At 45.1% G+C, this 24,062-nt stretch overlaps 1 pseudogene; it reads left to right on the forward strand.

Moving 5' to 3' along the window:
- Window positions 1-424: 424 nt before the first annotated feature.
- On the forward strand, window positions 425-22,983 carry LOC123450828 (annotated as a pseudogene).
- Window positions 22,984-24,062: the final 1,079 nt, after the last annotated feature.

Genomic DNA, 24,062 nt, shown 5'->3' on the forward strand with positions numbered 1-24,062 from the left:
GGCAGCAGGTAAGGGAGTTGCGAGCGAGAGACGGGGAGTTCTGCCTTTTTTTTTTTCATGTCCGTATCATGGATGGAGACGAGGGGGATTAATGAGCGCTGATCCAACGACCACGCGAGGTGAAATCGGACGGTCGGGAAGGTGACAGATCTGAAGCCCGATCGGACGGTCACCGACGCGGAGCAGAGAGAGTCCATCTCAAAAACGGGCACGAACTACACGGCGCCGACGTCTTTTTTGGCTGGACGCCTGGACCAGACCCGATCGCGCTCCCCACCGCCTCTCGCTCCCGTCGCCTGCCGCCACCCGCCGCCGAGGGTCTTCAGCGCGGCTGCCCTCTCCCGGCTCGCTCGGACTGCACCTCGCTGAACCACACGCACGGCACAGAGGCTGCCATCCGCGCGCGTCGTCAGCATCCGATCCGATGGCGGTGACGGGGCGAGAGGGGGACGACGTCGACCACTACGAGGTGCTCCGCCTCCCGTCCGGCGCGGAAGGCGCGGCGCTGAGCGTCGAGCGGATTGACAAGGCCTACCGGACGCAGTCGCGGCTCCGGCACCCCGACAAGCGCCCCGACGACCCCAACGCCACCGCCGACTTCCAGGCCCTCGCCAGCTCGTACAAGCTCCTCCGCGACGAGTCCCTCCGCCGCGAGTTCGACGCCCGCCTCCGAGGCCGCCGGGAGGCCGCCGCCCGCGCCGCGGCGAGAGGGGCCAAGCGGCGGAAGGCCGTCTCGGACCTAGAGGAGCGCGAGCGCGCCTTCACCGCCCGCAGAGGCGTCGGCGCTGCCGAGCTGGCCAAGCGAGAGGACAAGCGGAAGGCTGCCGATATCGAGCGCAGGCTCAATGAGCACTTCGCTCTCAAGAATTCCTGAATCTCTGGCGTTGCTTCGACTTCGGTAATGTCTCGATGTCGTCTGAATCTATTCGATTATCTGTTCGTTTTTATTCATTGTGCAGGATCGATAGCGATGTACTCTTGCTGCAGTTACAGTTTGCTGCTTGCCTTTTGGGAGGATGAATGGTGTTGGGGAATATCTTTAAAGCTTTAGTTAGATTTAAAAAGTAAAATGCTGCACCTTAAAAGTTAAAACTAGCTTATTTCTGAAAGGATGGCAGTTGATCAGAAGGGATAACTTTTGCAACCGCAGCTATAGCCTTAGGGCATGTACAACAGTACCGACGCCTCCTATCTATAGTATACATACACATCACCTATAGACACCGCGAAAAAAAAATATACAACAGGACATCAGGTGTAAACGCTCCAACCGCTAGTAAATATTGGACCTACAAATATGCAATCCATCAGCCCATGCACACGACGGACTCATACAATGGAAAAACAGACGTCTATAAGCAGTGATTTACCTGGGAGTAGACCGTCGTTAATTCTACAGACAGGCTCTAGTGTTTCCCTCTTTCTCCCTCTTCCACGTCATTTATTTTCATACATGGCATGTATCACAGACGGCTGACTAGATGCCGTTGTACATGCCCTTACAGATGAACATGTTAGAAATAGATTATAACTGTACGAACGTATGTGTCCGTACGGACGCCTCCTTTCCCGTAGAGCCGCCTCTTTTATTTACCGATATTGTGAACAGTCGCAACATTTATAACCGGTGTCTCCAAGAGACGCTTACCCATGTATAAATGCCCAGTTTTAGGATCAATGCAATAGACAAGTTTCACATTCTCTCGTTTACGTTCAACACGTTATCAGCACGCTCTCAACTGAGCGATCTCGATTTCAAGAAGAAAAGAAGAACAGAGAGGAACGGGAAGAACAGAGGCATACATCTGCTATGCTAATAGGTAAGAACCACTAAAAATCGAAGACCTCGAACCAACAAGGTGAGCACCAAAGTGACCTCCGATTCAAGATGTTCTTATCACCTTGATAACATCGGACAACGGAAAGGCTCCTCGGCCTCAGACCCGTTCTTCGACCGGCACGTCGCACCATGCGCCCAAGCCGACAGCCGACCTGCGTCAGAGCGGCGCAGCGGCACCCGGGACCGTGGGACCTCGGTCTGCGGCTCCTCACGGTGCGGCGTCGTCCGCAGTGGAGCGACCGCCCAAGGCGCAGCGCCGCGAGGGAGAGACGGCGGCGGACGCTGCTCCCGCTCGCATCCCTGCGATGCAGCCGCACCCATGGCCGCTGCCTCCTAGCGAGCCCCCCCAGCGGCTCGGCCGAATGAGTCGCGGTAGCCGATTCCGACCGGCGGCGCCCGCCGGGACGCGGCCCGCCAACCCCCCTCCCGGTGACAATCTCCGGCGCTTGGTAGCACTCGTGATTTGGGGAAACTGTTTCCGTATGGAACAGCAACGGAGAAGAACCTTGTCTGTTCGATATTTTATTTCCCCTGTGTCCGTGTCCTCCCCTTCTCCGATCAACGGATCAACCGATCTGGTCCTTTCTAGCCTGCCTAATAGGCCCAGTTAATTACGTGTTGGGCTTGGCTACCAGCAAAGTATTTATTTAACAGCTCGTTTACATGAGCAGTTTAAGATATTGGTCAACTAGCGCTATTACTACTTTGAAGTACTTGTCATGTTTTGGACCTTTGTATATTAATGTTTTAGACTTACGTTGTGTCTGCAAATCATTATATGTTCAATGTGTTTGCACTCTGCAATCCCTATAACATATATAATGGGTACAATAATATTATTTTTGCAATTGAAATTTATTTTCTTGCAAAGTTAAATATCAACTCACCATCAATTAAGTTCAAAATTTCCTAAAAGGCACAAAGTGACTTAATTCGAATTGAATTGATATGAAAAAAATTGTGAAGTGACTATCAAAAGGCGAGACGGACTCCAAATGTTGATATCTCGAAACGAGACATACCCCATTTGGTGATATCTCGAAAATAAAGTGATAGATGTTTGTGGTCTACACCAAACAAAATTCAAGTCTTCACTTGAACTCACGATTTTACAAATTTTATTACATCATAACCATGATGATTTTAATTTACATACAAGTAAATTTACAAATCCCTGGTTCTCATTCATGTAGGACAAAATGACCGTCAAAGAATTTGAAGAGCTTGCGCTTGACGGACATAACTACCCTACATGGGCTATGGATGTTAAAGTTAGTCTTTCATCCCGTGGAATTGCAGCTGCACTCATACCACCTGGGGATCCTCTTCCGCAGGGAGTTGCACAATTAACCGAGCAACAAAAATATGGTGCTTTATATATTATAAGGAACCATATTCACCCATATCTGAAATCTGAATATTTAATGGAGGAATCTCCAAGCAATATATGGCAAGCACTCAAAACTCGATATGAACGGCAAAAGGCAGTTTTACTACCTGAAGCCACTCATGAGTGGACCCATTTAAGACTCCAGGATTTCAAATCCATCGGAGATTGTAATCATGCGGTTCACAAGATTTGTTCAAAGTTGGGCTTTTGTGAGAAAGAACCTTCAGAAGTGGAGAAGATAGAAAAGACTCTATCAACTATGCTCCCGGCTGATATGATCCTACAACAACAATATCGTGCAAGGGATTACCTGTTGGGGAACGTCGCATGGGAAACAAAAATTTTCCTACGCGCACGAAGACCTATATAGCATGGTGATGTCCATCTATGAGAGGAAATGAGTGATCTACGTACCCTTGTAGATCGTACAACAGAAGCGTTAGTGAATGCGGTTGATGTAGTGGAACGTCCTCACGTCCCTCGATCCGCCCCGCGAACAATCCCGCGATTAGTCCCACGATCTAGTACCGAACGGACGGCACCTCCGCGTTCAGCACACGTACAGCTCGACGATGATCTCGGCCTTCTTGATCCAGCAAGAGAGACGGAGAGGTAGAAGAGTTCTCCGGCAGCGTGACGGCGCTCCGGAGGTTGGTGATGACCTTGCCTCAGCAGGGCTCCGCCCGAGCTCCGCAGAAACGCGATCTAGAGGAAAAACCGTGGAGGTATGTGGTCGGGCTGCCGTGGAAAAGTCGTCTCAAATCAGCCCTAAAACCTCCGTATATATAGGTGGGAGGGAGGGGACCTTGCCTTGGGGCTCAAGGAGCCCCAAGGGGGTCGGCCGAGTCCAAGGGGGGAGGACTCCCCCCCAAACCGAGTTGGACTTCGTTTGGTGGGAGGGGGACACCCTTCCTTCCCACCTCCTCCTTTTTTTTCTTTTCTCTTGATTTTCTCTTCTTGGCGCATAGAGCCCTTTTGGGCTGTCCCACCAGCCCACTAAGGGCTGGTGTGCCACCCTCAAGGCCTATGGGCTTCCCCGGGGTAGGTTGCCCCCCCCCCGGTGAACTCCCGGAACCCATTCGTCATTCCTGGTACATTCCGAGTAACTCCGAAAACCTTCCGGTAATCAAATGAGGTCATCCTATATATCAATCTTCGTTTCCGGACTATTCCGGAAACCCTCGTGACGTCAGTGATCTCATCCGGGACTCCGAACAACATTCGGTAACCAACCATATAACTCAAACACGCATAAAACAACGTCGAACCTTAAGTGTGCAGACCCTGCGTGTGACAGCCCGGTGCCGACGTTCCAGAAGATTCCCCTCTCTTTCCGTTTTCGTCATGTGATTTATTTTATTTGTCGCATCATCATCGCATCATGCGCATCATCTGCATTGCATCGGCATCTCTGTTGTCGCCCGTTTTCAAAACTTGCATTCGTTAGTAGTCGCCGGTTCTCGTCGTTGTCCGTTCCGAGCCCCGGCCGCACACGCACGCGCCCGCGGCACCGTCGAAACCCTGTTTTAAAAGCGCGTTTAAAACTCTCTCTGATCGAGGTGAAACTTGGCACGCGGTCGCGATTAGATGTAGCTAGGCCGCCTGTCGAATTTCGTCGCGATCGGAGACCGACTGGTACCCGAACGGTCGACCGTAGCGGCACCGTCTTCGGTTATTCGTCGGACGTCTATCGGTGTTGTTAAAAACTCATGCCGTGCCGCCCGCTCTCCCTCTCGTCTCCGGATATCCACACAACACGGCCACTTAGCACGTCCCGCGTTCGGAATCGTCCGAATCCGACCCCGCGGTTGGATCCGGATCCCGATTCCGGTTAACCGAGCTCCCGTTTGTCTATATATAGACCCTCTTATTATTTTTAGGACAGCTACCTCTCTCCTCCTCGTTTTCCGCGCAGCCTAAACCTAACCCTAGCCGCCGCCCCACCTCTCTCTCCCCTGCCGCGCCGCCGGGCCCGCGAAGCCCATCCGGGGCCCGCCCGGCCCGGATCGCGCCGCCGCTCCTCCCGAGCTCGCCTGGAGGCAGCCGACCGCTGCAGTTCCGCGACCTCGCCTCCGCCCCTTGCCGGCCGGGTCCCACCGGAGGAACACGCCGGATCGAGCGGTCCCTCGCCGGCGTCCCTGTTCCCCTCTCTATTGCGAATCCCGTGGGGTATCTCCGCCTGCAGCCGCCGGTTCCGGTGAGATCCGGACGGTCCGGCGTTCCTCGGGTTCCCTGCGCCCCGCGCCGGCCACCGGAGCTGCCGGTCCGTAGCTCCGCCACGCCGTCGCGCAAGGTGCACCGCCGCCAAGATCCGCCGCTCGTGGCCCTCGTCGCCTCTGCCTCCATGCTCGCCGCCGCCTCGCAGCTTGCGCCGGCGCCGCCAGGCCCCGTGCCATCGGGCACGGGAGGAGACGAACGGGAGCGTAGCCTGCTCCCGCACCGCCCGTCGCACGCGTGGGCCGCCCCCAGCATGCCTGGGCCGAGCGCCCGAGGCCCAGCGCCAGCGCCGCCTCCAGGGTCACGCAGACCCGAGCTGGGCTGGCCTCCCGCCCCGAGGCCCAGGCCAGCAGCCGTGGTGAGCCATCTCCCAAGCCCTTTTTATGTCGCCCTGGGCGTCTGTTAATTATCTTAAGCTTCAGTTTCGGCCCGTTAGACATCTATTTTATTTTTCCTTTTTTCGGTTTAGTTATTTCAGGTTTAGCTGATTATTATTTTAAACGCCCGTAACTTTTGTTCCGTTAGTCGGATCGAGGTGATCTTTATATCGTTTTGGGGTAGCTTCGCGAGTAGAACACGTTTATCGAACATGCATATTTATTTAACGTTGTTTAGAGTGCCTAATGTCTCGTTTTACGTGCTGTTTAACTAGGATCCATTCCGTAGTTAATTTTCGTGTGCATCCGGATTGCCCGTATGCCATAGATTTAATGTCCATGTTTTAGGGACCATGTTTCTACGTATTTTAGAGCGGTCACTCGTATTTTTCCGTGTAGGGTTTTGCCGGTAGTTGCTTTTCCCGTATATAGGTTATCCTCCCGCATTATTGTGTGGCAAGATTTTGTGTTGCAAACCCCACATTATATATATGTTTCCGGGGTAGAAAAATCCCATGGATTTTTCTGTGCAATTAGTTTTAGCTTTTGACGAAGTTAGTTCGCGAGATATTTTACCGTGATGCCCTTTGGTTTAATTCGTAGGATTTAATCCGTGCGTCGTTTGACGGAGTTGTCAACTAGAGAGTTGATCTTGGATGTTTTGTTTAGTCCCTGGTATTTTTGGTTGCAATAGAAATGCATGTTTAGGTGTTGTTTGACTGCCCTCAAGTTGCTTGAATAGTGCTGTTTCAGAGGAGCTGAAATATTTCTAAGTCTGGAATCTGCTATTATTTTGTTGCTGTTTTGTTTTGCTTCTAGCTTGTGACCTGTAGCTCTTTTGGGGTTGGTCCAATGGAGTTATATGTACCCCTTATGTTTCTTTAGCATGCTGTGAAGTTTCATGCCATTTGGAGTCCTGTAGCTATAGGTTTTGCTGCTGTCAATATTGCTTCAGGCTGAAAACTGCACTTTGACGAGGTGTTATTTTCACTAAGTCTGAAATAGTGCGTGAGTTGCCATGTTGTGTCTTCTTTTCCTAGTGCTCCTTGCTGCCATGTTAGTTGTTGTCAGTAGTTTGTAGTAGTGCTTCTTGCCCTCTTCCGTGCCATGCCTTGCTTGAGTTTATCGGAGTTGTGTAGCCGGAGTTGAGAGGTGTAGAAGTTGCTATGTAGCTGTTTTAGGCAGATTGTAGTGTTTTCTTGTTTTGCTCGTAGTTTTCGAACCGTAGCTCCGTCTTGATCGTGCCCTACATGTAACTTGCTTAGAATCTCATGTAGTTTCATTTCCTCTTGCTGTTTGTTTGTGTTGAAGTGCTCGTAGCCGCCGTTGCACACATTTTGCATTCATGCCATCATATCTTGCGGTGCTTGTATCTGTTGAACCGTAGCTCCGTTGGAGATGTTCCTTATGTGTAGATTGCTTGCCATGACGCGTAGAATCACGTGAACCTATTTGTTTTGCTGTTAAACAACCAATTAAATGCATTAGTTCAGATTTGGACAGAATTGTAAATTAACATGTGAGGTCGTCTCGGAGGTGCTATATGACATTTCCGACCTCATTTAAAATGCCTAGATAAGTAGTTTAATTTCCGCTTCACCTCTTGCCTGTTTGACAACATTAATATTGCCGTGTAGATAACCGGGAGTGAACTAAATAATTAACGTGGAGTCTCGTCAATATGCAACTCGTGCATATTGAACTTCACTTAAGGTGTAGTGTGTGATTGTGTGATTTGTCATGCCGTGACTTGCATGTATGCAGTAGCTCAGGCATCATATGTATTGTGCATCGTGTGGTGAATCTCGTGTGTTGATTTGTGTTTCCGGTTTGCTTCGTCTCGATAGAGTTCCGCAGCGTGCCGGATTGTGAGGACCCGTTCGACTACGTCGGTTCGTCTGCTTCACGGAGGCATTCTTCTTCTCAGCGGGATCTCAGGCAAGATGATCATTTCCCCAGATACCATTACTATCATTGCCATGCTAGTTTTACCGTTGCTACCGTTTATGTCTCGTTGCCTACCACCTGTTAAATGTCAGCCTCTCAACAATACCATGTTAACCCTCAACCTGTTCAACCTAGCAAACCACTGATTGGCTATGTTACTGCTTGCTTAACCCTGTTGTTAGCATTGCTAGTTGCAGGTGCAGATGCTTCCATGTGATAACATGGGTCCCTTGTCATATCACCATATTAATACTATTTAATTTAATGCATCTATATACTTGGTAAAAGGTGGAAGGCTCGGCCTTTCTAGCCTGGTGTTTTGTTCCACCTTTGCCCCCTTAGATTCGGCTACCGGTGTTATGTTCCATAAATGAGCGCTCCTAACATGATCGGGGTTGTTATGGGGACCCCCTTGATAATTCGTTTTAGATTAAGGCTGGTCTGGCAAGGCCCAACTTTGGTACTACTTTTGCCTAAACACCTAATAAAATTGCATAGGGACTTTCCGGACCTCGAGGATAATTTAATCAACCCCCGGGCCAGTGCTCCTCATGAGTGTTGGCCCCACCTGAGCGATGTCCGGCGCCCCTCTGGTCACCCGGAGGTTTAGCGATCCCGACGTCTAGCTCATCCGCCGTGTCCTGAGAACGAGGTACGCGACTCCTATCGGGATCGTCGACACGTCGGGCGGCCTTGCTGGATTAGTTTTACCTTTGACGAGATATCTTGTGCATCGGGATTCCGGTGATGCTTTGGGTAATCTCAGAGTTGAGGTTTTCCACTAGGGAATCCGACGAGATCGCGAGCTTCGTGATTGAGGATTTCTATGCGGCTTGTGGTAATTTGTGATGGACTAGTTGGAGCACCCCTGCAGGGTTAAATCTTTCGGAAAGTCGTGCCCGCGGTTATGTGGCAGCGTGGAAAATTTGTTTAACACTGGTTCTAGATAACTTGAAGTTAATTAATTAAAATATGCCAACTGTGTGCGTAACCGTGACTGTCTCTTTCGTGAGTTCCTTCTCCGATCGAGGACACGGTGGGGTTATGTCTGACGTAGGTAGGTGTTCAGGAGCATTCTTTTGATCATCTGTAGTGACGTCCGTTATGCGTAGATCTCCCCCCTCTTATTTCTTGTACTCGTAAGTTAGCCACCAAATATATGCTTAGTCGCTGCTGCAACCTCACCATTTAACCATGCCTCACCCACTAAGCTTTGCTAGTCTTGATACCTTTGGAAATGAGATTGCTGAGTCCCCTGTGGCTCACAGATTACTACAACACCAGTTGCAGGTACAGGTAAAGGTTATTCGACGTGAGCGCGTTGATTGTTCATTTGGAGTTGCTTCTTCATCTTCTTCTCCTTCTTCGATCTAGGACGGGTTCCAGGCCGGCAGCCTGGGATAGCAAGGATGGACGTCGTTCTTCTTTTGTCATTTGTTTTCATCCGTAGTCGGACCCTCCTCTTACTCTTGATGATTATGTAATGTGCTGATGTGACTCTGATGTAGCTTGTGGCGAGTGTAAGCCAACCCTTCATATATCTCATCTTTTCAGTACATGTACTTGTAACGATATCCATCCTTGCGACACGACGAGATGCGCTTCTATCCCTGACGAGGCCCCCGTGCCAAATTGAGGATAGGGTCGCAACTTGGGCGTGACATTGCGGGTTCGAGAACTATGTAGACATGACCCGAGAGACTCCTCGGTCAATATCCAATAGCGGGACCTGGATGCCCATATTGGATCCTACATATTCTACGAAGATCTTATCGTTTGAACCTCAGTGCCAAGGATTCATATAATCCCGTATGTCATTCCCTTTGTCCTTCGGTATGTTACTTGCCCGAGATTCGATCGTCAGTATCCGTATACCTATTTCAATCTCATTTACCGGCAAGTCTCTTTACTCATTCCGTAATACAAGATCCCGCAACTTACACTAAGTTACATTGCTTGCAAGGCTTGTGTGTGATGTTGTATTATCGAGTGGGCCCCGAGATACCTCTCCGTTCACACGGAGTGACAAATCCCAGTCTTGATCCATACTAACTCAACTAACACCTTCGGAGATACCTGTAGAGCATCTTTATAGTCACCCAGTTACGTTGCGACGTTTGATACACACAAAGCATTCCTCCGGTGTCAGTGAGTTATATGATCTCATGGTCATAGGAATAAATACTTGACACGCAGAAAACAGTAGCAACAAAATGACACGATCAACATGCTACGTCTATTAGTTTGGGTCTAGTCCATCACGTGATTCTCCTAATGACGTGATCCAGTTATCAAGCAACAACACCTTGTTCATAATCAGAAGACACTGACTATCTTTGATCATCTGGCTAGCCAACTAGAGGCTTGCTAGGGACGGTGTTTTGTCTATGTATCCACACATGTAAATGAGTCTTCATTCAATACAATTATAGCATGGATAATAAACGATTAACTTGATACAGGAATTATAATAATAACTATATTTATTATTGCCTCTAGGGCATAATTCCAACAGTCTCCCACTTGCACAAGTGTCAATAATCTAGCCCTCACATCACCATGTGAATTACATTGTAATAAATCTGACACCCATACAGTTCTGGTGTTGATCATGCTTTGGCCGTGGAAGAGGTTTAGTCAGCGGGTCCGCTACATTCAGATTCGTGTGCACTTTGCATATATTCACGTCCTCTCCCTCGACGTAGTCGCGGATGAGGTTGAAGCGTCGTTTGATGTGTCTGGTCTTCTTGTGAAACTGTGGTTCCTTTGCTAAGGCAATGGCACCAGTGTTGTCACAGAACAAGGTTATTGGATTCGGTGCGCTTGGCACCACTCCAAGATCCATCATGAACTGCTTCATCCAGACACCCTCCTTAGCCGCCTCCGAGGCAGCCATGTACTCCGCTTCACATGTAGAATCTTCTACGACGCTTTGCTTGGAACTGCACCAGCTTACTGCACCCCCATTAAGAATAAATACGTATCCGGTTTGCGACTTAGAGTCGTCCGGATCTGTGTCAAAGCTTGCATCGACGTAACCTTTTACGGCGAGCTCTTCGTCACCTCCATACACGAGAAACATCTCCTTAGTCCTTTTCAGGTACTTCAGGATATTCTTGACCGCTGTCCAGTGATCCACTCCTGGATTACTCTGGAACCTACCTGCCATACTTATGGCCAGGCTAACATCCGGTCTAGTGCACAGCATCGCATACATGATAGAACCTATGGCTGAAGCATAGGGGACGGAGCGCATATGCTCTCTATCTTCATCAGTTGCTGGGCACTGAGTCTTACTCAATCTCGTACCTTGTAGAACTGGCAAGAACCCTTTCTTGGACTGTTCTATTTTGAACCTCTTCAAAACTTTATCAAGGTATGTGCTTTGTGAAAGTCCTATCAGGCGTTTTGATCTATCCCTATAGATCTTAATGCCTAGAATGTAAGCAGCTTCTCCTAGGTCCTTCATACAGAAACTTTTATTCAAGTAATCCTTTATGCTCTCTAAAAACTCTACGTTGTTTCCAATCAGTAATATGTCATCCACATATAATATTAGAAACGTCACAGAGCTCCCACTCACTTTCTTGTAAATACAAGATTCTCCAACCACTTGTATAAACCCAAATGCTTTGATCACCTCATCAAAGCGTTTGTTCCAACTCCGAGATGCTTGCACCAGTCCATAAATGGATCGCTGGAGCTTGCACACCTTGTTAGCATTCTTAGGATCGACAAAACCTTCGGGTTGTATCATATACAACTCTTCCTTAAGAAAACCGTTAAGGAACGCCGTTTTGACATCCATCTGCTAGATTTCATAATCGAAAAATGCAGCTATTGCTAACATGATTCTGACGGACTTAAGCATCGCTACGGGTGAGAAAGTCTCATCGTAGTCAACTCCTTGAACTTGTGAAAAACCCTTTGCCACAAGTCGAGCTTTATAAACGGTCACATTACCGTCAGCGTCCGTCTTCCTCTTAAAGATCCATTTGTTCTGAATGGCCTTGCGGCCCTCAGGCAGTACCTCCAAAGTCCACACTTTGTTCTCATACATGGATCCTATCTCGGACTTCATGGCCTCCAGCCATTTGTTGGAATCTCGGCCCACCATTGCTTCTTCATAATTCGCAGGTTCATTGTTGTCTAACAACATGATTGATAAGACGGGATTATCGTACCACTCTGGAGCAGCACGTGGTCTAGTCGACCTGCGTGGTTCGACAGAAACTTGAACTGGAGTTTCATGATCATCATCATTAACTTCCTCCTCAACCGGCGTCGCAATGACAGAGGTTTCCCCTTGCCCTGCGCCACCATCCAGAGGGATGAGAGGTTCGACAACCTCGTCAAGTTCTATCTTCCTCCCACTCAATTCTCTCGAGAGAAACTCCTTCTCGAGAAAAGCTCTGTTTTTAGCAACAAACACTTTGCCCTCGGATTTGAGATAGAAGGTGTACCTAACTGTCTCTTTTGGGTAACCTATGAAGACGCACTTTTCCGCTTTGGGTTCCAGCTTTTCAGGCTGAAGCTTTTTGACATAAGCATCACATCCCCAAACTTTAAGAAACGACAACTTTGGCCTTTTGCCATACCACAGTTCGTATGGTGTCGTCTCAACGGATTTTGATGATGCCCTATTTAAAGTGAATGCAGCTGTTTCTAATGCATAGCTCCAAAATGATAACGGCAAATCAGTAAGAGACATCATAGATCGCACCATCTCTAATAGAGTACGATTACGACGTTCGGACACACCATTACGCTGTGGTGTTCCAGTCGGTGTTAACTGTGAAACAATTCCACATTGTCTTAAGTGAGCACCAAACTCGAAACTCAGATATTCACCCCCATGATCAGACCGTAGGAACTTGATCTTCTTGTTACGATGATTTTCCACTTCACTCTGAAATTGCTTGAACTTTTCAAATGTTTCAGACTTGTGCTTCATCAAGTAGACATAACCATATCTACTTAAATCGTCAGTGAAGGTGAGAAAATAACGATATCCACCGCGTGCCTCCACGCTCATTGGACCACACACATCGGTATGTATGATTTCCAACAAGTCACTTGCACGCTCCATTGTTCCTGAGAACGGAGTCTTAGTCATCTTGCCCATGAGGCATGGTTCGCACGTGTCAAGTGAATCAAAGTCAAGTGACTCCAAAAGTCCATCAGCATGGAGTTTCTTCATGCGCTTTACACCAATATGACCTAAGCGGCAGTGCCACAAAAATATGGCGCTATCATTGTTAACTCTAACTCTTTTGGTCTCAATGTTATGTATATGCGTATCGTTATCAAGATTCAATATGAACAATCCTCTCACATTCGGTGCATGACCATAAAAGATGTTACTCATAGAAATAGAACAACCATTATTCTCTGACTTAAAAGAGTAACCGTCTCGCAATAAACAAGATCCAGATATAATGTTCATGCTCAACGCAGGCACTAAATAACAATGATTTAAGTTCATCACTAATCCTGGCGGTAACTGAAGTGACACTGTGCCGACGGCGATTGCATCAACCTTGGAACCATTTCCTACGCGCATCGTCACTTCATCTTTCGCCAGCCTTCGCCTATTCCGCAGTTCCTGTTTCGAGTTGCAAATATGAGCAACAGAACCGGTATCGAATACCCAGGCACTACTACGAGAGCCGGTTAAGTACACATCAATAACATGTATATCAAATATACCTGATTTTTCTTTGCCCGCCTTCTTATCTGCCAGATACTTGGGGCAATTGCGCTTCTAGTGACCCATACCCTTGCAATAGTAACACTCCGTTTCCGGCTTAGGTCCAGCTTTGGGTTTCTTCGTTGGATTGGCAACAGGCTTGCCGCTCTTCTTCGAATTGCCCTTCTTGCCTTTGCCGTTTCTCTTGAAACTAGTGGTCTTATTCACCATCAACACTTGATGCTCTTTACGGAGTTCAGACTCTGCGACTTCCAGCATCGCAAACAACTCGCCGGGAGACTTGTTCATCCCTTGCATGTTGTAGTTCAACACAAAGCCTTTATAGCTTGGTGGCAGTGATTGAAGGATTCTGTCAGTGATAGCTTCTTGCGGGAGTTCAATCCCCAGCTCGGCTAGACGGTTTGAGTACCCACACATTTTGAGCACATGTTCACTGACAGATGAGTTTTCCTCCATCTTGCAAGCATAGAATTTATCGGAGGTCTCATACCTCTCGATCCGGGCGTTCTTCTAAAAGATAAACTGCAACTCCTGGAACATCTCAAATGCTCCATGACGCTCAAAGCAACGTTGAAGTCCCGGTTCCAAGCCATACAAGACTGCACATTGAACTATTGAGTAGTCCTCCTTACGTGCTAACCAAGCGTTCTTAACATCCTGATCAGCCGTAGCGGGTGGCTCATCTCCTAACGCAGCATTAAGGACATAATCCTTCTTCCCAGCTTGTAAGATTAGCTTAAGATTACGAGCCCAGTCTACAAAGTTGCTTCCATCATCTTTCAACTTAGCTTTCTCTAGGAACGTATTAAAATTCAGGATGACTGTCGCGTGAGCCATGATCTACAACACAAATATATTCAAAGTGGACTTAGACTATGTTCAAGATAATTAGAGTTTAACTTAATCAAATTATTCGCTAAACTCTCACTCAAAAAGTACATCTCTCTAGTCATTTGAGTGGTTCATGATCCACTTACACTAGCTCAAGTCCGATCATCACGTGAGTTGAGTATAGTTTCAGTGGTAAGCATCCCTATGCTAATCATATCATCTATATGATTCATGATCGACCTTTCGGTCTCATGTGTTCCGAGGCCATGTCTGCACATGCTAGGCTCGTCAAGCTTAACCCGAGTGTTCCGCGTGCGCAACTGTTTTGCACTCGTTGTATGTGAACGTTGAGTCTATCACACCCGATCATCACGTGGTGTCTCGAAACGACGAACTGTAGCAACGGTGCACAGTCGGGGAGAACACAATTTCGTCTTGAAATTTTAGTGAGAGATCACCTCATAATGCTACCGTCGTTCTAATCAAAATAAGGTGCATAAAAGGATTAACATCACATGCAATTCATAAGTGACATGATATGGCCATCATCACGTGCTTCTTGATCTCCATCACCAAAGCACCGGCACGATCTTCTTGTCACCGGCGCCACACCATGATCTCCATCAACGTGTTGCCATCGGGGTTGTCGTGCTACTCATGCTATTACTACTAAAGCTACATCCTAGCAAAATAGTAAACGCATCTGCAAGCACACACGTTAGTATAAAGACAACCCTATGGCTCCTGCCGGTTGCCGTACCATCGACGTGCAAGTCGATATTTCTATTGCAACATGATCATCTCATACATCCAATATATCACATCACATCATTGGCCATATCACATCACAAGCATACCCTGCAAAAACAAGTTAGACGTCCTCTAATTTTGTTGTTGCATGTTTTACGTGGTGACCATGGGTATCTAGTAGGATCGCATCTTACTTACGCAAACACCACAACGGAGATATATGAGTTGCTATTTAACCTCATCCAAGGACCTCCTCGGTCAAATCCGATTCAATTAAAGTTGGAGAAACCGACACTTGCCAGTCATCTTTGAGCAATGGAGTTACTCGTAACGATGAAACCAGTCTCTCGTAAGCGTACGAGTAATGTCGGTCCAAGCCGCTTCAATCCAACAATACCGCGGAATCAAGAAAAGACTAAGGAGGGCAGCAAAACGCACATCACCGCCCACAAAACCTTTTGTGTTCTACTCGAGAAGTCATCTACGCTTGAACCTAGCTCTGATGCCACTGTTGGGGAACGTCGCATGGGAAACAAAAAAATTTCCTACGCACACGAAGACCTATCATGGTGATGTCCATCTACGAGAGGGGATGAGTGATCTACGTACCCTTGTAGATCGTACAGCAGAAGCGTTAGAGAACGCGGTTGATGTAGTGGAACGTCCTCACGTCCCTCGATCCGCCCCGCGAACAATCCCGCGATCAGTCCCACGATCTAGTACCGAACGGACGGCACCTCCGCGTTCAGCACACGTACAGCTCGACGATGATCTCGGCCTTCTTGATCCAGCAAGAGAGACGGAGAGGTAGAAGAGTTCTCCGGCAGCGTGTCGGCGCTCCGGAGGTTGGTGATGACCTTGTCTCAGCAGGGCTCCGCCCGAGCTCCGCAGAAACGCGATCTAGAGGAAAAACCGTGGAGGTATGTGGTCGGGCTGCCGTGGAAAAGTCGTCTCAAATCAGCCCTAAAACCTCCGTATATATAGGTGGGAGGGAGGGGAACTTGCCTTGGGGCTCAAGGAGCCCCAAGGGGGTCGGCCGAGTCCAAGGGGGGAGGACTCCCCCCCCAAACCGAGTTGGACTTCGTTTGGTGGGAGGGGGACACCCTTCCTTCCCACCTCCTCCTTTTTTTTTCTTTTCTCTTGATTTTCTCTTCTTGGCGCATAGAGCCCTTTTGGGCTGTCCCACCAGCCCACTAAGGGCTGGTGTGCCACCCTCAAGGCCTATGGGCTTCCCCGGGGTGGGTTGCCCCCCCCGGTGAACTCCCGGAACCCATTCGTCATTCCCGGTACATTCCCAGTAACTCCGAAAACCTTCCGGTAATCAAATGAGGTCATCCTATATATCAATCTTCGTTTCCGGACTATTCCGGAAACCCTCGTGACGTCCGTGATCTCATCCGGGACTCCGAACAACATTCGGTAACCAACCACATAACTCAAACAAGCATAAAACAACGTCGAACCTTAAGTGTGCAGACCCTGCGGGTTCGAGAACTATGTAGACATGACCCGAGAGACTCCTCGGTCAATATCCAATAGCGGGACCTGGATGCCCATATTGGATCCTACATATTCTACGAAGATCTTATCGTTTGAACCTCAGTGCCAAGGATTCATATAATCCCGTATGTCATTCCCTTTGTCCTTCGGTATGTTACTTGCCCGAGATTCGATCGTCAGTATCCGTATACCTATTTCAATCTCGTTTACCGGCAAGTCTCTTTACTCGTTCCGTAATACAAGATCCCGCAACTTACACTAAGTTACATTGCTTGCAAGGCTTGTGTGTGATGTTGTATTACCGAGTGGGCCCCGAGATACCTCGCCATTCACACGGAGTGACAAATCCCAGTCTTGATCCATACTAACTCAACTAACACCTTCGGAGATACCTGTAGAGCATCTTTATAGTCACCCAGTTACGTTGCGACGTTTGATACACACAAAGCATTCCTCCGGTGTCAGTGAGTTATATGATCTCATGGTCATAGGAATAAATACTTGACACGCAGAAAACAGTAGCAACAAAATGACACGATCAACATGCTACATCTATTAGTTTGGGTCTAGTCCATCACGTGATTCTCCTAATGACGTGATCCAGTTATCAAGCAAAAACACCTTGTTCATAATCAGAAGACACTGACTATCTTTGATCATCTGGCTAGCCAACTAGAGGCTTGCTAGGGACGGTGTTTTGTCTATGTATCCACACATGTAAATGAGTCTTCATTCAATACAATTATAGCATGGATAATAAACGATTAACTTGATACAGGAATTATAATAATAACTATATTTATTATTGCCTCTAGGGCATAATTCCAACATTACCATGTTTATTTTGAACTTATACATGTACTCCTCTAAGCAGAGAAACATGATGAACTTCTTTTGAAGAATAGTCATCATCGCCCGGTTGGGGCTGTCCCTCTACCTGAAGTACATGCAAATTTTCAGAAAAACAATGAGTTTAATGGTCAATTCAATGGCCAAAACAAGAACTTCAATGGTAACAACTACCACAACAAGAAGAACAAGCCACACAATTCAGACAAGGGGAAAGGCGTAGCAAGGAACAAGTTTGATAAAACTAATCTTTGCCAGAAATGTGGATGCTACAAGCATATCACTAAAAAATGTCGCACCCCAAAACATCTGGTAAACCTCTACGTGCAATCCATGAGACGTAACAGACCAGTCCAAGGAGCAAGATATGAAGCCCACTTCAATCTTCAACCTGGTAATAACATGGAAGCTGGATGTTCGCAAGATGTTCAAGAAGAACCAAGCAACACCGAGAAATTCCATCTACCACATGACTCCAAGGACACGGAGAATATGATGATCGAATATGCATCAAACGACGTATTCGATGACTTTCACTAGTCGATCACCTCCATTAGATAATATATTTACATCCATCATATTGTTGCAATAAAAACATATTATTATTGTTGTTGTCATCACCATATATTGTAAAGCACAATATATATTGTATCAGCACTTTGCTATCAATAAAACTTGTGTATTCTATATATCCAATGAAAGTTTTTATCGCTGAAAATTCTACACCTCAATATATAGAATTTTACGACAGTCAATCCGATGGAAGAGAAAATTATCTTTGTGGACAATGTAACCACAAACTCTATACATGAGGATATCAATCGCTAGACGCGATACAATAATTGTTGGCCCTAGTTGTGCCAAAATTTTACTCCCTAAGGGTACTCAAGTACTAATTGAGAACACTTTATATTATCTTAATTTAATTTGTACCTTTACAAGATATAGAGATATCCGTCAAAACGATTTCCATATTGAAACTATGATGACAACTAAGAGGAGTATCTCTTTTTTACCAAAGCAATCGGATATGATAAGCATTTAAACGCAATATTTCCTCTCTATCATCAAAATTGTATTGCACATACATTAAACGTGCAGTACATGTTGCGAAAAAGTCATGCAGTGTTACACCCTCCTGACATGATTCAACTGCAGTATACTAGATCTCGTAGTATCCTCCCTATAAACATAGTACATGCAAATTAAAAGTATTTCCTATCTGCGATTATTTGGTTGCATACCAATATCACCACCGCGGCATACATCAATGGCTCCTCATGGAAAATTGGGATCTATGTGAGGAATAACTCTATTCCGTCAAATACCTCAAGCCCCTATCAGGGGGAGTTATTCAAGGCCAGTATACTTAGTGAGGACTATTTCTAGGCATTAGGGGGAGATTTTTAAATATGCCAGAAAACCAATTGGAATGTTTGACACATTTCTGCGTCATATTCACGTACTCAAGACATTGGACTTCACGTCCAGAAAATTAATTTGCAATAAATTGCAAATAACCTGCCAAATTCATTTACTGATTATATATATATATATATACATATATATCATAAAATTCTATAATCCTGCAACAATTGTGCCCGAAAGAGTGGAGGTACCAACAAAAACCACTCAACTCCTTGTTCAAAACAAGTGAGGAAGAAGTAAGGCCACAAAGTAGGTTTCAACTTCTTGCAAGCAACAAAAGAAACTGAGGAAGAAACCCTCGTAATCAGTAAATGCAAGTCAATTTCACGTTGATAGACACAAAATGGGTAGTACACACCCAGTGGATGAAAAACCATCACAACCCAGCTCAATAGTGCACACAATGACTGGGATATCGGAATACCTAGACTAGACCGTATTGGGAAACCACGAAGAGTCACCAAGGGTAAATAAAATTTTCATCAACTATATACATTCTGGAGAATCATATATTGTCGACATACACTTCTCCACCATATTGCAAACAACCTTTAACAAGATCCAGATCCAAAGACCATGGCCATGGCAGAGTTAAAACACTTGTTTGGATTAGGCTCGGTCAAAGGATGCAATTCAGGGAGAAACATCCTTGCCCAATAAAGGAAGGTATACACAAAAGGAATACCTACACCAGTTTTCGTCCAAAAACGGATTGAGAACAACAAGGTGGTGAGTCAATAGCAAGGAATGTAGCATAAGGGTTCACGCAGATACCCAAAATCCATTCTCCAGACACAAGTGATATCACTTTCCGATAACTTGTCTCAAATGGCAGCACAAATCATCTATTTATGCAGTTGATAGATGTAGTGACCATATATATTCATGTGTCACTTGATTCAGACATATATGTTCCCCGTGGGAATTCCAATTCTGAATCCAAATACAAATTGCAACATACATAGTGTAAACTCAATAAGTCACCTCATGACTTACAATAGTCGGAACAAATTTGGTACAACCGACTTAGTTAGTTTCTTATACAAAAGGATTACTCTAATGATGATGATTGTTCACACGTGTTCAATAATCCTAAATAGGGCATTCATCAAATAAGTTTATGTTGATGAAGCACGTAATCATCTAGAGATGGAATTTAATATGAAGTATATAAGTAGAACCAAATTTTGCTTTAGCTACAATATGAGCACCTTTGCTCAAGATCTAGGTACACCCATTTTCCTATATCCAGAAATTATTGGAGAAATTCAAATATGGGTCATATCCATCCAAACTCTATTGTTGTTCAATATCTAGACGTAGAGAAACATATATTCAAACCATGCAAGATGGAGAAGTCAGTGCCATTGGACCTAACACTAGTGAACAGGAAAAAGAGTATCTTTCGATATCTCCAATGCACCAAACACCTTGACCTATTTGCAAAATTTCAGAGAAATCTGAACTCCAATATCATCGGATGCACTCATACTGACTACTTATCTGATCCCCATGTTGTCAGATCACTAATAGGCTACATGTACCTATATGGTGGGCTTGCCATTCCATTGTTGTCTTCAAACAGACTCTAATGGCTACAACCACCTATCATTCTGAAATACAAGGCTTCACATAAATATGTGTGGCTTCACGGAATGATAAACCGCATACAACATTCATGTGGAATTGGTTCTATTGAATCACCAATTATTATCTACAAATATAATAATACTTGTGTTGCTCAGATGCAAAAAGGTTATACAAAAGCAATATCACTAAGCATATTGCAACCAATTTTCAAGGATCAGGGGGAGTATCTCTTCCTGAATTATAACCTATTCAAACATTATATTACACTCTTTTTCCCTTTATGAGTTTACTCCCAAGGTTCTCATCAGGGTTTTTAATGAGGTAATATCAACACAAGAATATATGTCATACTTCCTATTTTTCCCCACCGGGGTTTTTAACGGATGTATACATGGCATATAAAATGTCCTCTCAACTTACCAATGAGTTTTATCCTCTCGAGGTTTTCTCATATAAGTTATCAAAGAGACAATCACCATCATATGTTGTATCATTTTCTTCTTATTTTTCCCACTGGGTTTTAAGGAGTTTTAACAACATATCAAATACTATTCTCCTCACATTTTTCCCAAAGGGTTTATGGGGGAGATATTAACAACTTCAAATACAATATGTCATACTTTTCTATTTTCCCCACCGGGGTTTTCAAAGGAAGTATACAAGACATATTTATTGTTCTCTAAACTCGCATATGGGGTTTTCCTTTATTAAGGTTTTCTCATATGAGTTATCAAAGAGACAATAATCAATATATGTTGCACCATTTTCTCCTTATTTTTCCCACTGGGTTTAAAGGAGTTTTAGCAACATATCCTACACACTACTCTCCTCATTTTTTCCCACAGGGTTTTAGAGGAGTTATTCAAATCAATATACACTTGTGATCAAGACCAACTATTTCGAAGATTATACATGGAATACAAGACATGCAAGAAGGTGCTTTGTGCAAGGGGGAGTGTTAGAAATAGATTATAACTGCCAAAGGGTAGTTACTTTTTGCCCAAAGCGTCGTACGAACGCATGTGTCCATACGGACGCCTCCTTTCCCGTAGAGCCGCCTCTTTTATTTACCGACATTGTGAACAGTCGCAACCCTTGTAACCGGTGTCTCCAAGAGACGCTTACCCATGTATAAATACCCAGTTTTGGGATCAATGCAATAGACAAGTTTCACATTCTCTCGTTTACATTCAACAGAACATACACCACATTTGTAGGTTAACACTCTAAAACATCTTCCTTTGACACGTCATAGCATGGTATATTTTTAGTTATAGCCTTACAGCAAAAGTATTTCATCATCCAAAGTAGCCATGTGAACGTATGTAGATTATTCAGCATCAAACATCTTCCTTTGACACATCATAGCAAAGCTTTTTTTCTTTTCTTTTTTGTGTGTGTGTACATGTCTCATTTTTCTTCCTTAGTACCAATGTAGATTTCAAAACTATCCAAGATATTGCCTATTTGTATGCTGCAAGAGATTTTAATTTGTATTTTTTATGTTAGCACTGACCACAACTTGGTATAATTTTTCTCTTTAGGCACACGGACCAAAAACAGACAAGGGTAGGATCTTGAAGGTTTCATGGGAAGGGGGTGCAGATTACTACACCGCAGCAAAGCTGGACGAGATCTTTAAGCAATTCGGCACGGTTGAAGACATTGTGATCAAGACTAGTAAATCAAAGAGCAAGGGCTCAGCACTTGTTGTCATGGCTTCCAAATTGGCAGCAGTAAGTCTCATTTGTATATATCGTTCTTTTTGTCTGGGAGAGTTTTTCCACCGCAAAAGTCCTTTAGATCTTGAACTAGCATAGAAAATTGAGTTTGTTTTTAATCCACTGCAAGATAGAAGTTCATAAGCAATTCTTACAATGTCCGCATGCCCATGTGTGATCGTGCATGGCTTCTTGCTGTCTTTATTTATGGTTCAACATATATGTCATTGGTTTCATTTGCGTTTGTTATCTCTTGGAATCGATTATATATTTCTATTATGTGGCTAACAAATGCGTGTTCTTTTAACAGAAAACGGCACTCGAGAACCATTCTGTCTACAATGTTTTCCTTGTCCCGTTAAATGTTTCTCTTATTGAAGAATCGGACGTGTTGCCAGCAGAGTCAACTCAAACACCTCAACCGAGAAGATGCAACGTTGCCGGGACTGAACTTATCGATTTCGAAGAAAGGCTGCTTCGAAATCTTCAAGAGGTACTTAAATGAACATGATTTTAGTTGCAGCCGCTTTGTTGCCTTTCTTTTTTCTTCAGTTTTCACCATATTACTTGAATATACATATTCATGTGCATCACGGCTAGTGAACAAAAAGAACTCCATCTTAGAATTCTGTTTAGTTTCCTTAGTTTGCATATGCTGTTGTGTGATACAGATATACTCGTGGAATGCACGTTGCACGACGTATCAAACCGATTTAACTAATACACATGTTCTTGACTTTGCAGATCCTGAAAAGGAAGGAATGTGTATAATTCATGGTCTTGAAACATGGGCTAGCAACTTAAGGAGGACATCTGCCATCCCCACCACCTGAGGATCATCAGGACAATTCGTTGCAAATTCAAAACATTTTTGTAGTATCCGCTGCTGATATATTTTTGCGGGTTACGCACATGCTGGACCCAATCTGTATCCAGCTACGGTGATATCTTGTTCTTTTAACTCTGTTTCTTACAAGTATTGTCTGGAGCAGCTTGTACTTCAGATTTTAGAGGCAATATTTTCTAGTAAGTTTAAAGAAAACAAAACCCCTCCTTGTATTTTTCACGCACTTGTAATTCCTAGTTGGTGCTGGACAGTCAAAACTTATTTCGGTAGGCTCTGCCATGCCATGAAGTCATGAACAATAAGCTCATGGCGTGACACGTGAACAATAAGCTTCATCAAACATAAAATGGTTTTGACTTAATTCAAAATAGATGGAGCTTATAAGCTGAAAAAGTAGAGAGCAGGTGTGTTTTGGATGATGGCCAAAACCCAGCGTGCCAATTTTTTGTTAATGACCGAATTTCCCAAATTTCTCTGATGTCAGTTTTTTTGACATGGCAAATCGAACATTTTTAATGGCAATTTATATTGGCGTGAGGATGATAGATTTAGTTTGCAAGCACGGTAATTTTCTGGCAAAAATGAATTGAGACGGATTTGTCATGCTCATCAAGCAAACTTATCCTCGACGAGCGCAATTTAACATGAAAAATATTTGTTTTGCCAGTTTGCTGGATATTCGGGTCCAATTTCTTTTGGCTGTGTTTGGCCAGTGTGTGACTTCCTGGCAGACAATGAAGGCAAAGAATACACTGGAGGAATTAGTTGGTGTTTCCGGGAGCGCCCAAGAGTGTGTGTGAAAAATATTTTTTGAAATGTAAAAAGAATCCAATAAAATTATGTGCTCTGTACGACATACAAATTTCTAAACAAAAAGGTTAAACATTTTGGCATGTGCAAATAAGTCCCACACATGTGGCACGAATCAACTCCGCCCACACACGTGGGCTAAAAAAGTCGGGCCGAACGCTCTTCTAATCGCACATTGTAACACGACAGTCTTTCTATTTCTCAAAAAGAATGCATGCAAACAGGGACAAAAACAAATGATGTCAGCGGAATTTT

This window comes from Hordeum vulgare, chromosome 4H (genome assembly GCF_904849725.1).
Source record: "Hordeum vulgare subsp. vulgare chromosome 4H, MorexV3_pseudomolecules_assembly, whole genome shotgun sequence".
Taxonomy (NCBI): domain Eukaryota; kingdom Viridiplantae; phylum Streptophyta; class Magnoliopsida; order Poales; family Poaceae; genus Hordeum; species Hordeum vulgare.